At 33.1% G+C, this 16700-nt stretch overlaps 1 long non-coding RNA gene across 1 annotated transcript in view; it reads right to left on the reverse strand.

The window, feature by feature from the left end:
- LOC123284482 (uncharacterized) overlaps positions 1 to 16700 on the reverse strand; it is a 345889-nt gene that overhangs the window by 94436 nt on the left and 234753 nt on the right. Inside the window, exons 4-5 of the long non-coding RNA XR_006525465.2 lie at positions 5337 to 5425; positions 686 to 846 (exon numbers count right to left, since the gene is read on the reverse strand). This is a non-coding gene — a long non-coding RNA (uncharacterized lncRNA). The remainder of the gene's footprint in view (positions 1 to 685; positions 847 to 5336; positions 5426 to 16700) is intronic.

Genomic DNA, 16700 nt, shown 5'->3' on the forward strand with positions numbered 1-16700 from the left:
CTCTATCAGAGTGACATCCCCCCTCCACAAGTTGATGTAAGAGGAAGATGGTAGATCATGGCCTTCTTAGCTTACCCCTCCTGGCATAGAACAGTTGCTCTATAGGTGAATAGAGTCAAGTAAAATTGGGGACTCAGTATTCTAGGTCTGCTGTGCCTGAGGCATAACTCTCAATCTTTTAGTAAGAGCTAGGTGATTGACTTTGTTCATGTCTATACAATACATAATTTCCAAAACAGGAAGCTATAGGAGGAATAGGTAAGTATGAGGTATGCCTCTACGTGGATGAAACTAGAGCACCAGACTGAGGGCTTAAGGTTGAATGAAGTCCCTTTGTCTTGAACACATCTGTCCATCATACAGAAAGTAACACTGACCTGGGGGAAGAGATTATGTTATAGGTCACATGCCACAGTTTCTTTCTCCTTTTGCTAAGATTTAGACGATATGTTTAGATAGATGCATCTCCATTTGTTGTATGTCTTTAAGTCAATTTCCAGAGACATTAATTTTTTTCTTATTTTCAACAGTTAAGTGGTTTTTGCACTAAAACGAGGGTTTACCTAGCTCTTTACCAATCACTCTATAACTCCCACTCAACAGACATTTTGAAAAAGAAGAAAAAACCTATCAGATATCCAGGACTATTATAAAACTATAGACATTAAGATAGTTAGGTACTTACCAGTGAAATAGAATAAAGAGGCCAAGTGGAGTTTTCAAAAGTTTGTGTTGGTCAATTGATATCCATATGGAAATGAAGTATATTTATCCCTACCTTACAATCTACACTAAGACCTATTCCAGATGGATTCAACTTCTCAGAGTCCAAGGTAAATCAATAAACTATCAAATGAAAACAGAGAAAGTTAACTTTATGACCATTGAGTAGTCAGTTTCCTTGAAAAATACAAATCTCTAAGTGAAAGAATTACTTGCTAAATAAGACAGTAAATTTAAGAGTGTCTATTGTTCAGAAATACCATTAAAGAATGAAAATGCAGGCCACTTGGCTATTTTTAGAATATATTTCTAAAATACATATATGAAAAAGAGTTCATATAAAGAATATATTGGACTTTTTCGACACTATATTAAAGAATAAAAACAGAAATTGGTCAAAGAATTCAGTTGCTTCTCAAAAAAGGATATCCAGTAGCCAGTAAACACATAAAAAGATGACCAACTCTTTAGTTATCAGGCAAATTTGAACTAAAACTGCAATTTGAAAACATTTTATACACACTAGAATGACTAAAATAAAAGTTTTGATCAAATATATCAAATGTAGGCAAGGTTATGGACAATTAAAACTCTAATACATTCTATCAGGTGTGAAAGTTGATAGAAACACATTGGAAAACTGCTTTGAATTATTCCCTATGCCTGAATATATCATATATTGTAAGCAATTACAATCCGAGTTATAGGCTCAATGGAAATGTCTCCATATTTTCATTGAATGACATGTACTACAATGTTAATTGAAATACTAGTCATAATGGCCCGAAACTGGAAACCAACAAATGTTCATCAATGGTAGCCTGGATAAATAACTTGTGGTATATTGACATGGTGGAGTAATACACAGGAACGAGAAAGAATGCTTTATAAATACATGTCACAAAATGGATGAATTTACAAACAAAATATTGAGCGAAGTAAATGAAGTACAGTAGAGTACGTATGATATAATTGCACATCTAGGAAGCACAAAACAGGTGAAACTAATCCATGCTATTAAAACTCAAGATAGAGCTTATTCTTGGAGGGCACACAAAGTATGCATAGTATATGGAAAAATACAAAATTTTAAAATAAATAATATAAAGCACAGAAAAATTTGGATAGTGCAAAAATGTAAGTTTTGAAAAAAAGATCTTCTGAAAGCTTTTCCTGGATGCTGCCTGGCCAAGTTTGACTGCTCTAACTCTTTGCCTTATTTTGGTTTGGAAAAAAATAATGCAATCTGACTTCTCTTCAAATATATGGCTCATGCCAAAATATATGTTTAATTAGAGTAGGTGGAGATTTTATCTCTTTTAGTCCATAGTATATTTTTAAACGTGTAAAATGAGAGATTTAAGAATCGGAATGGAAAAACTAAATAAAATGAGATCAATTAGGAAAATCATTTTACAAAATGAAAATAAATCTAATTACAGATATGTAATGGGAATTGTACAAGCTAGTGCACAGGGAAGGAACTGAATATTTAAAATTAAAGACGTGCTCATTTAGCAGAAGCTCTTCATTAATTAATAGCACCAATATTGTGAAATAAAAAAGGGGATTGGCTTATGAAAAGAATTTAAAATGAAATGTACTTTCTCAAGTAATTATTATTATTTAAATTTTGTTGAAGTATAGACAATCACTGCCTATTACTCCAGGAATTAATAAATCATGTTCACTCTAAATTTAATAATATTAATAGAAGTCATTCCTTGTGCCACTAATCAGCGTGATGACTAAGTTTCAGATAACTCAGTAACATAGTTATGTAATAAAAACTGTATCAGAAAACAATGAGAGAAAAAAGGAAGGTATAATATTTGGAATAACTGTGATCAAGCACATACTAGTAAGACAAATTTGAAATGGAGATTTGATAATAATCTCACTAGTTAATTTATGAAGATGTGTACCTCAGATCACAGCTGCCTAACCAATATTTTGACCTGAACTTTTTTAATCGGTTGATTATACTAATCAAATTAAAAGAAAAAAAGAATTGTGAATCTTCCCTTTCCTTTTTGACATGTGTACCCAATGTCTGTAAAGGTGGTGCATATACTTCCTTTAACAATGCAACTTTAGTATGTGACTTAGTAACCTTTTTAATGAATTTTATTTATTTTTACATATATTAATCTTGTGACTCTCATTATCTGTCTATGCTAGAATTCTTTATATACTACTTAGTTTTCAAAGAAGCATAGGAACACTGATTTCTTAGGATAAATTATCATATGTGTATTATAGTAAAATCCATTTTTTCTAAATTATTTTAGAATTACTTAATACATAAATCTTAAAACTCATATAAAATATTTGTTAATGGCTAAACATCATAAAATGACAACGAGGAAGTGATACAGGTGTGGTTAGAACACTGAGTTATGCTATAAAAGAAAAAGTAGTGAATATAAAAACTTGAGTATATAACCAAGAAATTAGAAAATAAAATTACTGATGATGCACAAATATAGAAAAGGAAACAAACTAAGGTACAATTAAGAGTTAATAGGGGCTGGCCCCGTGGTCGAGTGGTTAAGTTCGCGCACTCCGCTGCAGGCGGCCCAGTGTTTCGCTGGTTCGAATCCTGGGCGCGGACATGGCACTGCTCATCAGACCACGCTGAGGCAGCGTCCCACATGCCACAACTAGAAGAACCCACAGCGAAGAATATACAACTATGTACTGGGGGGCTTTGGGGAGAAAAAGGAAATAATAAAATCTTTAAAAAAAAAAAAAGAGTTAATAGCTTTTATAGTATATAAACCTTTGAAAATATTAAGGGAAAAAGGAAAACAAAGATGAAGAACTGTAAGAAAAAAACAGACCAGAAAACAGATCCAAGAGAGACTAATAAAATGTTGAGCGAATACTATGAAAACTTAAGATGAATAGATTCAAAGGTTTAAGTGGACTTTTTTGAAAAATGTGACAAACACAAAAATAAACGTAAAACCCTGAACAAACTATAATAAGAAAAAGAGCTGTATTATTAGTTTAAAATGCACCCACAACAAAAACAGCAGTCCCAGGAGGGTTTACAGACAAGTCTTCAAATATTCAACGATCAAAAAAATACAAACTGTATGCAAATTCTCCAAGATAATACCTAATAGGGGATATAATATAACTCGTTTTACAAAACTAGCAAAACAAAATAAAATAATCAGATACGGATAGTATGAAAAAGCAAGCTTAAAAACTAAACTAATTTCTGAACACACGCAGTATTAAGAGATAAAATGTTAACAGTTATGTCCCCCACAAGCAGTCATGAGTACAAAAATTAGAAAACATGAAATAGTGTTCTGACTCCCTATGTTTATGCTAGCTTAATCAGGTAAGTTTTGTTTATTCATTTTTTTGTTTATTTATGGATTTAGATTATCTCTGTTTTAAAATAGTTTTATATATATATAACGTTGCAGAAACTTCAGAGAGTTCCTGTAAATCAAATGCTGCACCCAGTTTCCGCTACTGTTAAATCTTACATTGCTAGCAAACATTTGTCACAACTAAGGAGACAATATTTACACACTATTGTTAACTAACATCCATACTTTTTACGGATTTCTTTAGTTTGTATCCAATGTTCTTTTTTTGTTCCAGGATCCCATACTAGCCTTGATCACCAAGAAGGTAGTCTTTGTCAGGTTTCTCAATATAATGCTACTCCCCCTCACCCACCTCCATACTGTGTTCTTTGGGAAGTAGTCACTATACACAGCCCACAGTTAAGGGATGAGGAGTTGAGGCAGAGTATGTACATAGAATATTTGGAATTTTTCTGCATGGGAGACTGGTCTCTTCTCCCCCATTTATTTCTCTCTTCAGTCGTTTATTCATATCAATATGGGCTGATATTTATTCTATGATATGTTGTAAACAAACAATATGTTCCAGTTTTGACCATTGAGAGGACTTTTATTTAGTTCCTGTGTCCCTTTGACACAACATCATGTTGTTTTTTTGAGCCCTTCCTTATTTTCTGGCACTAGAAGAAGCTCCAGGCTCATGCTATATTTAAAGCAAAAAATAAAACTTTCTCAAATAACAGATGACATGATTGTTTTCATGGGAAATTTTGAGGAATCCTTAAAATATACTTACTTGAAGTAAAAAATACATTTAAATAGTGAGTAGGGCACTATGTAAATTTACAAAATGAATCATATTTTCTTTTTTCTTTTTCTGCTTGAGCAAGATTAGCCCTGAGCTAACTCTGTGCCAGTCTTCCTCTACTTTGTATGTGGGATGGCTCCACAGCTTGGCTGATAAGCAGCATGTGGGTCCGCACTCGAGATCTGAACCTGCGAACCCAGGCTGCCAAAGTGGAGCACACAGAACTTGAACCACTAGGCCAGGGGCCAGTCTCCTAAAGACAATATTTTTAAGATGACCATTCTTCCCCAATTGATGTACAGATTCACTGCAAGTCTAATCAAACTTCTGCTAGGCTTTGTGTGTGTGTGTTCATGTGTATGTCTGTGCATATATGTGGTAAATGACAGAATGATTTTAAAATTTCTATGGAAATTCAAAATACCTAGAATATCTTCAGCAATCTTTATAAAGAAGTACAATGTTGGCATACTTACACTATCTGTTTTCAGACTAGCTAGAATGCTTCAGTAACCAAGACAGTGTAGTACTGGTATAATGTTCAACAACTAGATCAATGAAGACTCTGGAAATAGGAAAATAGTTATATGGTCATCGATTTTTCAATAAGAAAACAATGGGAGAAACAAAAGTCTTGTAAAGAGATGATATTGGAACACATGTTTATCCATACAGAATAAAATGGAGCTTAAATATTACCTTACAGTATACCAAAACAATTAAGATGTGGTGTAGAGGTGAATAAAAACCAAAATGAATAAAAAATGTTGCAGAAAATGTAGGAAAATATCTTCATGATGGAGGCACACAAAGATTTCACAGACAACAGAAAACAGAAACTACTAAAAAGTGATACAAATTTTCATCAAACATAAGAATTTCTCACCATCTAAAGTCACTACTAAGAAAATGACCAGAACAGCTAAAATTTACAAATATTAGCAAAAATGTGGAACCACTAGAATTTCCAACTATTATCAGTGGGAGAATGAAAATTGTATAATTACTATGGAAAAGCTTCTGGCTATTTCTTTTTAAAACTATAATCCAGCAATTTCACTCATCTTATGATTCATAGCAATTAGTTGAACAAGTTTGAAAATAACATACTTATGATACTTTGAGAATAAATAAGAAAAACAAATTGGTAGTGTAAAGTCCTTCTCAAAATTTCAAAGAAACACTTCTAATTAAAAATAAATTTAAATATTTGAAAGGTCTTTGACTGTTTAAAACTATCTCAGAGCTGAACCTAACATTTAGTTTTTAATAAGGAGATACTTGAAACTCATGCAGATAAAGATAGCACAATTAAATTTCCTGTCAAACTCATGTCCACAGTATTCAGATAAGCAATATTTATAATAGTATACATGCAAAGGCTAAAAAATGTTTACTGAAACTTGAGTTTATTCCTCTTGTTCTTCGCTGCCTAAAATTAAGCAATCTCTTTAAAAAGTTATAAAACTTATTAAATCAAATGTAAAACTCTATTTATAAAAAGCAAAATAAAATGATTATAGTAACTAACCAAACCTTTTAATATCTGAATCAGAAGTCCTTTTCTATGTGTCGTTGTAAAGATGTTTATTATTTGGAAGTACATAGAGAAAGATAAGCGACAGCGAAATAAAATATGTTTGACTCTTGTAAGAGGCTAGTTTGTTGCTGGCAGTATTGCTGGATAATATGATTTCATAAATCCTACCAATCTGAATAGAGCTTTTACGTTTAAACGGATACTGACCTACTTAGAATTAACCTGAATCCCATTACTTACCCTAGTGTAGCATTTTAGTCCTTGGATAATATTGCTAAATAAAGCCTTATATTATACACTGTACTGTGATTTGAATAGAAAAATTTTAAGAAATAACTGAGTTTCATCCGTGTTCCAATACATTCAAATAAGGCATCACCAAGTATGCTTTATGTTCTTAAATCTCATTTTTTTAAAAAAGTTTTAACTGGATCAATAATAGTTGTGAGTTAATATAAAGATATTTTTCTTTATTTGGTCATTTCATTATTCAGGATCGTAGCTTAGGTTTCAGGCTTAATACTTTAAGGCAAACTCCCAGTAAATGATGGCATATTCTTTTCCTATATTTACTAGTTACTTCCTTTTCCTGTTTTATGTCTTGTATAGCAACTAAACATTTCCAGGTAGTAAATAAACAAGACCCAGTACATTTATGGACTCTAAGCATCGCAGTTAATTAGTTTTTCTTCATCCCCAAAAGATTGGTCAATTTAAGTTGCATTATCCAAAATCTGGAAAACTAAAAATAAATTAAATCTAATAGGAAAATCATGTTTTGTGTGTGTGTGTCTTATTTGGTAACATTTTCAGTTATTCCATTTTCACCTTAAATTAGCAACAGGAAATTAAACAAAACTGATGCTATAAAAAGTACACATTAAATTCACTTGCTCAAAGCATTCAAGTAATTACAGAAGTCGATGGGTCACCTGCTTCTTCTTATTTAAATGATGCACCTCTAAACCTCAGGCACTCTTCAATATAAATCATGGCTTAATAAATGCACAATTTAAAACTGAGCTTCTAAATCAGATATAGTGAAACAATTGCCAGTAAAAGAATTAGACAAATGCTGGAACACTTTGTACCTTCTCATCCATTCTCCAAAGTACCATATAACAAGGAACTATTGACGCATTTCTGCCACTTACCATCTAAGTCCACCAGGGACTAACAAAATTCCACCAACGGAGTATTTGCCATTGACAAAAGAAAACTCTCCCTTGCCTCCTCCATTAGCATTAATACTGTGAACAAGTGGAATGTGCTTGAAAAACAAGACTGAGAGCCAGGACTTAAAAAATAAATAAATAAAATAAAAAACAGCTGAGAACCATCACTCTCAATTCTACATTAGATACCCCACTACATATTCCAGACACTACTAGAATACTCATTTTTTCTGAAGTATGTTTTATTTAACTTCTTGTTGAGGCACCCCCCCGCCCCCCCAGTGGCCTAGTGGTTAACTTAGGTGCATTCCTCTTCAGTGGCCCGGGTTCAGTGCCCGGGTTCAGTTCCCAGGTTCAGACCTAAACCACTCGTCTGTCTGTGGCCATGCTGTGGCGGCAGCTCACATACAAAATAGAGGAAGATGGGGAACAGATGTTTGCTCAGGGTGAAACTTCCTCAGCAAAAAAACACCCAAAAAGTTCTTATTGGGTAAAATTCCCTCATTGTAAGTATAAATTTTTTTCATTTTTAGTAATTTATGGAGTTGTGTAATCATGACCATGATCCAGTTTTAGAACATTTCCATCATCTCAAAATTTCTCTCATGCCTGTGTAAAGTTTATTCTGCACTCACCTGCCACCCTAGGCAACCAATGATTTGCCTTTGTCAGTTCATATTATGGAATCACGTTATATATAGTCATTTGTTTCTGATTTCTTCCACTTAGAATAATGTTTTTGAGGCCCATATTATAGAAGTTCATTCATTTCTTTACTAATGAATCATATTCCATTGTGTGGATGTACCATCTTTTGGTTATCTATTCACCAGTTCATAAACAATGTCTTTTTTCCAGGTTTTTGCTAGTATGTATGATTTCTTCACGATTTTCAAGTACACGTCTTTGTGTGGACAGTTTTTATTTCTCTCAGGTCATATGGTAAGTTTGTGTGTAACTCTTAAAGAAACTATCACACTATTTCCCAAAGTGTCTGTAACACATCACATTCCCATAAGTAATGTATGGTAGTTCCAGGTTCTTCACATCTTCACCCAAACTCAATATTGTCTTTTTTATTACAGCCTTTCTACTGGATATAGTGGTATTCCTTTGCGGTTTTTCACTTGCATCCCTCTAAGGAATAATGATGTTGAGGACCTTTTAAACTGCCTGTGAAGCATTCATATGCCTTCTTTAGTACATTGTATTTAGTGGTTGGATTTTTGTCCTCTTATTTACAAGTCATAAGAATTCTCTCTATATTTTGAATACAAGTCTTCCACAGATACATGATTGGCAAATATTTTCTCCCAGGCTGTAGGTCTTTTTTATTTTTTATTTTTTGGTGAGGAAGATTGGCCCTAAGCTAACATCTGTTGCCAATCTTCCTCTTTTTTTTTCTTCCCCAAAGCCCCAGTACATAATTGTATATCCTAGTTGTAGGTCATTCCACTTCTTCTATATGGGATGCAGCCACAGTATGGCTTGATGAGTGGTGTGTAGGCCTGTGCCAGGATCCGAATCCATGAACACCAGGCTGCTGAAGTGGAGCACGTGAACTTAACCATTCAGCCACAAGGCAGGCTACCAATGTCTTTTCTTTTTAATTGTTTCTTTTAAAGCACAAAGTTTTTAATTTTTATGAGCTCTAATTTTTTTTCCTTCTATGAGTCAGACTCTTGGTTTCATACCTAAAGCTATTTGCCCAAACAAAGGTCACAAAGAATTTTTCCCCTGGTTTCTCTTAAAAGTTAAAGTAGACTTTTTCTTATTCTTATATCTGTAATTCTATTTGAATTAATTTTGTGTTATGGTATAAGGTAAAGATTTAAGTTGGTTTTTGCCTTGCTTATATATATCCAGTTGTCCAAACAAAAACTAGAAAAGACACACCTATTCTTCCCCCCTCTAGAATTAACTGGGCATATTTTTGGAAATTCAATTGAACATTTGTGTAAGAATGTATTACTTTACCCTCTAGTCTGTATTGGTTTGACATCCATCTTCCCTCTTTTACTCTGATCATCTAGCTAAAGTTTGTCACTTTTATTAATCTTTTCAAATAACCAACTTTTACGTTGTGGATGTTATCTACTGTTTTCTGTCTTCTATTTCATTGATTTATGATTATATCTTTATAATTTCCTTTCTTCAGCTTACTTTATGCTTACCTTTCTCTTCTTTATATGTATTTTTATAATTTTTAATTATAAATCTTCTTTACATATGTATATATATATATAAAAACTGACACAATCTATTTTCCACTAAACACTGATTTAGGTGCATTCCATAAATCTTGTATGTTGTGTTTTTTTAATTACACTCAGTTTAAAACCTTTCCTGATACCCTTTGTGATTTCTTCTTTGATTCATGGGGTTATTTAGAAGTGTGTGAATTGTTGCCAAATATTGGAATAATCATCTACCTTGAGTAGATTACACATTTAAATATGGGAAAGAGTGGGCTTGGTTAGGATGTTATTATTCAGTTTCTTTTTACGTTTGTTCATTAAAGAATGCTATATTCATTAAGTAGATTTAAATTATTCCCTCTTTATTTGAAAATTTATGTCATTTTATAATCAGTCAATATATGACAGTAGAAACTTTTTACTTTCTATTTCATTTATATGTATTAGATTTCTATCATGAAATGTTAAAATTTATTAACATAGATTAGCTATTGAAAAAAGATTTAAAAGAAATAATGAAATAAAATAAAGCTAATAAAATAGATCTTAATGGCAGATTTGAGGGTATCTTTCTCAAAATATGATATCGGCAATGTCTAATATAATAGAGACAAGTTATCTTTCTTATCAGGTTATCACTGCTATGTTTTGTGAACTGTGAATCTAGGAAAAAGGTAAGTAGTGGTACGACGTGATGGTTCCTTTGAACTAGATGTTTCAAATATCTGGCTCATCAAACCATGAATTGTCTGATTAGAATAAGAGGAAAAACTACCCCTACTCCTGACCTAGAATAACTCATATTCTGTGTTTTTAGGAGATGAGGGAAGCAGAAAGCACGAATGTAAAAAAAAGACTGGACACTGTTTATTGTTTTGTATTAAAGTACAAGAGAATGTTATGCTACACAGTTCTTATATAAATGGAAAAATGATTTTATTTTTCCTCTATGCCTCTTTGGAGAAAGATTTACGTTTATGTCTTGAGGGAGTCAGCATTGCAGTCATTTATTGCACAAGTCAACAAGCAATTGTTCTACTTTATGAAAATGTCTTTAAGTATTTTTAAATCATTAGGAGAAATATATAAACATAAGCCAAAGAAAGCTAAGTTGAGAAATGAACCAATACTAAAAGTTTCAGCTTTATAAGACCTCAAAACTTGATATGAAATATATATTGTCCTATTTTATAATTGCAATCATTTAGAGCTCTCAGATCAATTTTAGTCTCCATACATTTCATGAAGAGAATAAAGATCTAATGCACATATTAAGTGTGCAGATTCAAAGTCTTAATGTCAAAGTTTACTCATACGAAGACTTTACTAAGTCTTACTTTTGGGCCTTTCCATGCACAGTGTCTTTGGAGAACACCCAAAGAAAATACCTTTCCTCACATAAATTGACTATTCTACTATTAACTTTACTCACTTCCATTTCAACACTCTACAATAGAAATTAGATGTTTCTGCCTGAGTTTCATTTAAAGGCATGTTCTTTATGACACTTCCTATTTAGAAACACTAGGTTCTTACCTATTTTGGTCAGGACAAAGTAAACATGCTTTAGATCAAGCCTTAAAACACATCATAATCTATCCTCACAATTTACAGCTAATAATCTCTAAAATAGCCTTTAGCATTCTCCTCAGCATCTCCTTAGGATTTCAAGTCATTCTTCTCACCCAGAAGCTTTCTTGCATCCAATCTCTATTAATACTCAATGAGTACTCATTCTTCAAATGTCCTTCCCTCATCAAATTTAATCAAACATCTGTTCCACTCCATGAAGATCTCTGCAGCCGTGTTGACTGTTGTTTCCTAAACATCTCTACATATTGCATTTAATAATCTATTTGATCTTATTAATGTATGTTTCGTCTCTTTGTTTAATATTGTTCATAAATATCTACTACAAACCTATAAAGAGATATTTTATTTATTGTGGCATATGATCCCCAACTAGGAAAATATGCACATAGATGAATCTCTCCAAATATATATATTTTTTTTGGTGAGGAAGATTGTCCCTGAGCTAACATCTGTGCCAATCTTCCTCTACTTTGCATATGGGACATGCCACAGCATGGCTTGATGAGTGGTTTGTAGGTCCATGCCCAGGATCTGAAACAGTGAACCCTGGGCCACGGAAGCAGAGTGTGGGAACTTAAACACTATGCCACCGAACTGGCCCCTCCAAATCCATATTTTAAAAAATGGGAGGGGGTTGAGTGTGTAAAAATGAGTTTGGAATATAGAATCACTCCATTTATAATACCATGGCTTTGGGCTCAGTATACTCAGTGCTTTGCATGTAGTGGTCGTGGTAGTAGTAGCAGTAGTAAAAAGGAATAGAAAACACTTATTGGTGCTAACCACTGTACAGAGCATGACTCTTCTTCTCACAAGATACCTGTGACAGGGACAAAAACACTGCCACATACAGATCTTAGGTAATCAGCCCAGGAAATCTGGCTCTAGGTTCCATTCTTATCACACTATTGACTATCCATCAAAGGTAGATTTGACTGAATTACTTAGTTAACTTTTATATAAAAATTCTTTGACAAGTAAATTGTATACTTTATAAAATTCATTTTTTCATATCTGTAATGTAATGCTTTACAAATCAGTACAGCCAAATATGAAAGACTGATGTATCTTTCCCTGTTGGGTAAAGCAATTTTTTCCAATCCTCACATCCACACACCCACACACAAACACAAATAATGTTTAAGCCATTTCCCTTTAGATCAATAATAGTGTGAAAAACATTATAAATACAAGGGATTTATATATGGTAATTGATTTAGCACATATGTGAAAATTAATTGCATTATTATGACAGGGAGGACCACTTTCCCCAAATCTTCTCAACAAAAAGCTCAACAGAAAGTACTTTCTTCATAATTTTGTCTCATTTGTGTTGTAAATATCCTTAAAAGAATGGGTTGCTGATCAACATTTACTGAGTATATACTCTGCAATGAACATAATGCTAAGCAATATTTTAATACATGTGATAGCCTATTATTTCACAGCCTTCTGTTACTTTTACCTGGATATCTTAGCCTATTATTTATATCTATTCAACCACTGAATTGCACCCAGTAAGATAAAATACCCTATAGATTTTCATGCCCAATGTGATTCCTACTTCTTCTTTGAGATATTTGGCATTAAAGGACTGTAAAGCTTAACACTTTAGGGACATCTACTTCTTAAATACTTAGCTGTTGCACCAATTTCTGTCTATCTAGGAGTGAAATATAAAGCAGCATTTATCAGATCCTTCTCTGGGTCTGCTCTCTGCTCCTAAATCCAAAGGGAAAAGGAAATGGCTGCACTGAAGATTAAGGCAGCCCATTATTTTTCAATAGGTAGAGGGCTATTTTGAGTGTCCAGAAGATGTCTTTATTCACAATTCTTAAGAATTTTTCCAACCATTTTGTCCAGTATTTACAGATCTTACATAAAATGCAAATATAACTAGGTCAACATAAGTTTCAATTGGCATGATTTAAAATGCAAGATGTTTGATTCTCTACAAATTAAAAAACGAAAAATTTGATGATGATTTCTGGAACTGAGCTTTATGAGCTTTTGACTCGAACTGTTCCTTGCTTTTAGATCACAGCTCTTCCACTGTGGATTCTCTCTCTTAATTAGTACGGAAGTTTATAATTGCAGGAGTTCTTTGGATCTTTCCAAGAAGAAAGGAATTTCCAGAAACTTAAAATACATCAAAAAACAAAAAACTGAAAATCTGAGTACAATTTTATTTTCTGCCCCAGTTGAAGTTGAATTCAGATGTCTAATGTCCTTTGACTCAGCTGTAAAGAGATTAGCCGTCTACCATACACACAAAATGACAAGGCATTCTTTATAAACTCAATTTCTGCTTAGCTAAATACATCTCAGGTGGATTAATTTGTACCGTGAGGTGTCTTCTTTCTTTTTTGTTTCAATTAGAGAATTTTTTTTGTGTTTTTGTTTCTTCACATTATTTTATGATAAGCAGATTGTATTTTGTTTAAATAATAACCATGATTTAGTTAGTTGATTCATTAGGATTCTTGTTCAAAATATTTTAATTGGTCTTGCCTGGTTTTGACAATATCTCGTTTAGGGTGAGAGTCCTGATATATGTGCCTAGAAAGCTCAGGAGAAGGACAAGTCTTGTAGAGGGTAATAGAGCTATAATTACAGTTTTTGTGGATATCTCATCTAGCTATTTCATTGAAAATCCTAAACTTCTAAATTTCTGATTCCAACTTGAAGATAAGTGGTCCCAAACAGGTAATAGAAACTTCTTGGGCATTCAGGTTGTCAATCACATCTCAAAATAAGGAAGGACTTTTTTAGGCAATTATTTAATATTTTAATTCTGGTCCTCTAATACCTTAGAATCATACCTTGTGATGAGGACTCTCTTTCAAGTGCTTTATAAAGAGGATGCTCTAAGAGAAAAGTTTTAAGAAAGAAAGGAAGTGTGATAGGGGAAGGGAAAGAGCTAAGAAAGAATGTGTTTTTGCTAGAATGTAATGTGAGCCCATCTACACAGGTATTTCTGAAATGTGAATTTTTATCATTGACTAAATTTCACGATGAGGCAAGAGGAATGTCCTTTTGTTAGCCCTGCTCAGTACCACTAGTATCAATCAGTCATTGGCTGTAGGGCGCTTGAGTGAGGAATTGTTGGAGAGAGGGAGAAGAAGGATTATAAAACCATCCTGCCTTGGATACTTTCAAGTTGATCCAAGGATAAATCTCAAGAAAAGAGTGCAGCTGTGAGCCAGCAGCAGCCTACCATCCTGTCAGTTTAGATGGAGAGGGGGATAGCCAGCTAGGGGGATGGGTGTACCAGCCCACTAAAGGAAATCTGGGACAGAGCACCAAAAGTGTCTCCTATACTAAATAAATTTGCATGATGTTCCTGTTATGCATAGGTGTTTTTATGTAGGAAATAAAACTAAAGAATGAAGGAAGGGAAGTAGCATATGAGTCCTGAAACCATGAGTATAGTCCAACTAAACATGTGAGTATACAGGTACTCGGGCTCATCTTCTCAGGTTTATTTCAAATTACTCCTTGTCTTTAGAAAGACATTTGAAGTAGTTTATAAACTCATCACTTTTCCCAGTGACAAACTAGATTTCTAATAAAATAACTGAGAGATTATATTTCATTTTGACTTTAAAACAGAAAGAATTTTTCTCTATACATCCAACTGACCTTAGATCAAACATTTAGATAAAAAAATCATTTGAAGTTTGCTAAGAAATTATTGTAGGAGTTTCCAATTTCAATCTCTTTATTGGGCTAAAAATGATATAAAACCGTGACGTGGTTATTGAACTACTGACTCAAGGTCTAACACTACAGTGTTACATTCTTCTTTGTGTTGCCAATGCAAGTGCTCTGCAAATGACACTTCCTCTTTGCCAAACAGCCTCTTGCCCACAGAGGGTGCTCAAGAGCTATTGTAAGGGGGTGGTGGGAGGAGCTGCCTGTTTCCTCCTGTGCCTGCTGCTCCTGTGACCATAATTCTACAACAGCCCTTAGTCCTGTGAGTGTTAACCGGCTCCAGCAGCAGTTGGCCCCATCTGCCCATCCTATTTCCTCCCAGGATCATGTTTTTAACACTTTCTATAAAGTACCAACCTTAGGAGTCAGAAATGATAGTCATCATTTCTTTGTCATATCAGTAGTCCCTTTCAGCCTAAAAAATGTAGTAGGACAAAATTAGATTATATTTTGTTTGATGAGAAAAGAAAGAAAGATGAAGGAAAGAAGGTTGGAAGGAAGGAAGAGAAAAAGAAAGAATGCCAAATGTGGTTTTCTTTTGTTTTGCTTTATTTTTTTTTCCAGTTGAAAGTGAAAACAATTGGATATTCACAAAATTAATACTTTAAAATGAACTGACCCATTTTATTTCCTTTATGTTATTGGGTATGTAATTTTAAAGGGTGTTAAAACATTTAGGAGAAAAAGTTATATCAGGTTTGTCAGAGGTTTAACTATGGTGCAATATATGCTAAATTTGGGATATAGTTTTCATATGTATACATTTGTTTCATTAATTGTAAGTACTGTAAACTATTTAGAGGAATATTATTTTTTAATGATACCAAAGTTGGGAATTATTATATGTGTGGGACTGTACCCCAAATAAATATAAGGTGAGGTAAAACGGTCTTTTAAATTCATCTGTGGCCTTCACTAACAAGTAAAAGAATATTTGTACTTGTAAGTTTATGCCACTGTGAATTAATTCACTTCACAAAAAAAAATGTAGCCAAGGAAAAATAAGATAAGAATTCTAATTGAGTTTGATTTTAGACTCAGAAACATTAGGTTTTTAGATTAATATTAAATAGAGAAGAATGTAGCCAATGGGCTTTCATATTAGAAAGTCATAGCAAACACTAGGACGTGTTAGGAATTTATAAATCAACGTTCTAGAAACTTTGCTCACAGAAACTTTTTTGGTCTCAAAAGAGTTCTTTGAAGTAAGTATTACTTTTATTCCCATTTTACAGATGAGGGAAGTAAGGCACAAAGACATTTCATTGCTTACCCATCATTCATATATTATTATGTTTAAGCGACTAGTTATGTTTCCAAATAAAGATACGAAAGTTCTCTCCCAAGCAGCAACTCTACCTTGAATTGATAAACTTTGTATAAATTAACTGCATTCTCTTCTTAAACAGATAACTTCTAAGTAGAAAGATAAGTTACTTAGTTACATGGACAATGAACAATTTTTCATAAAACATTTGTTTGTGAATATTTGTGTCAGGAAAACCTAGCAACTGTTTACATTATGTGTACATGTGAATTCATATAAATATTAACAACTTTTAATGCCATAATTTGGATGAAAATCCATAGTTTCTAGCTTTCATTAGTTAAAACGATGTT

Source organism: Equus asinus, chromosome 3 (genome assembly GCF_041296235.1).
Source record: "Equus asinus isolate D_3611 breed Donkey chromosome 3, EquAss-T2T_v2, whole genome shotgun sequence".
NCBI classification, from domain to species: Eukaryota; Metazoa; Chordata; class Mammalia; order Perissodactyla; family Equidae; genus Equus; species Equus asinus.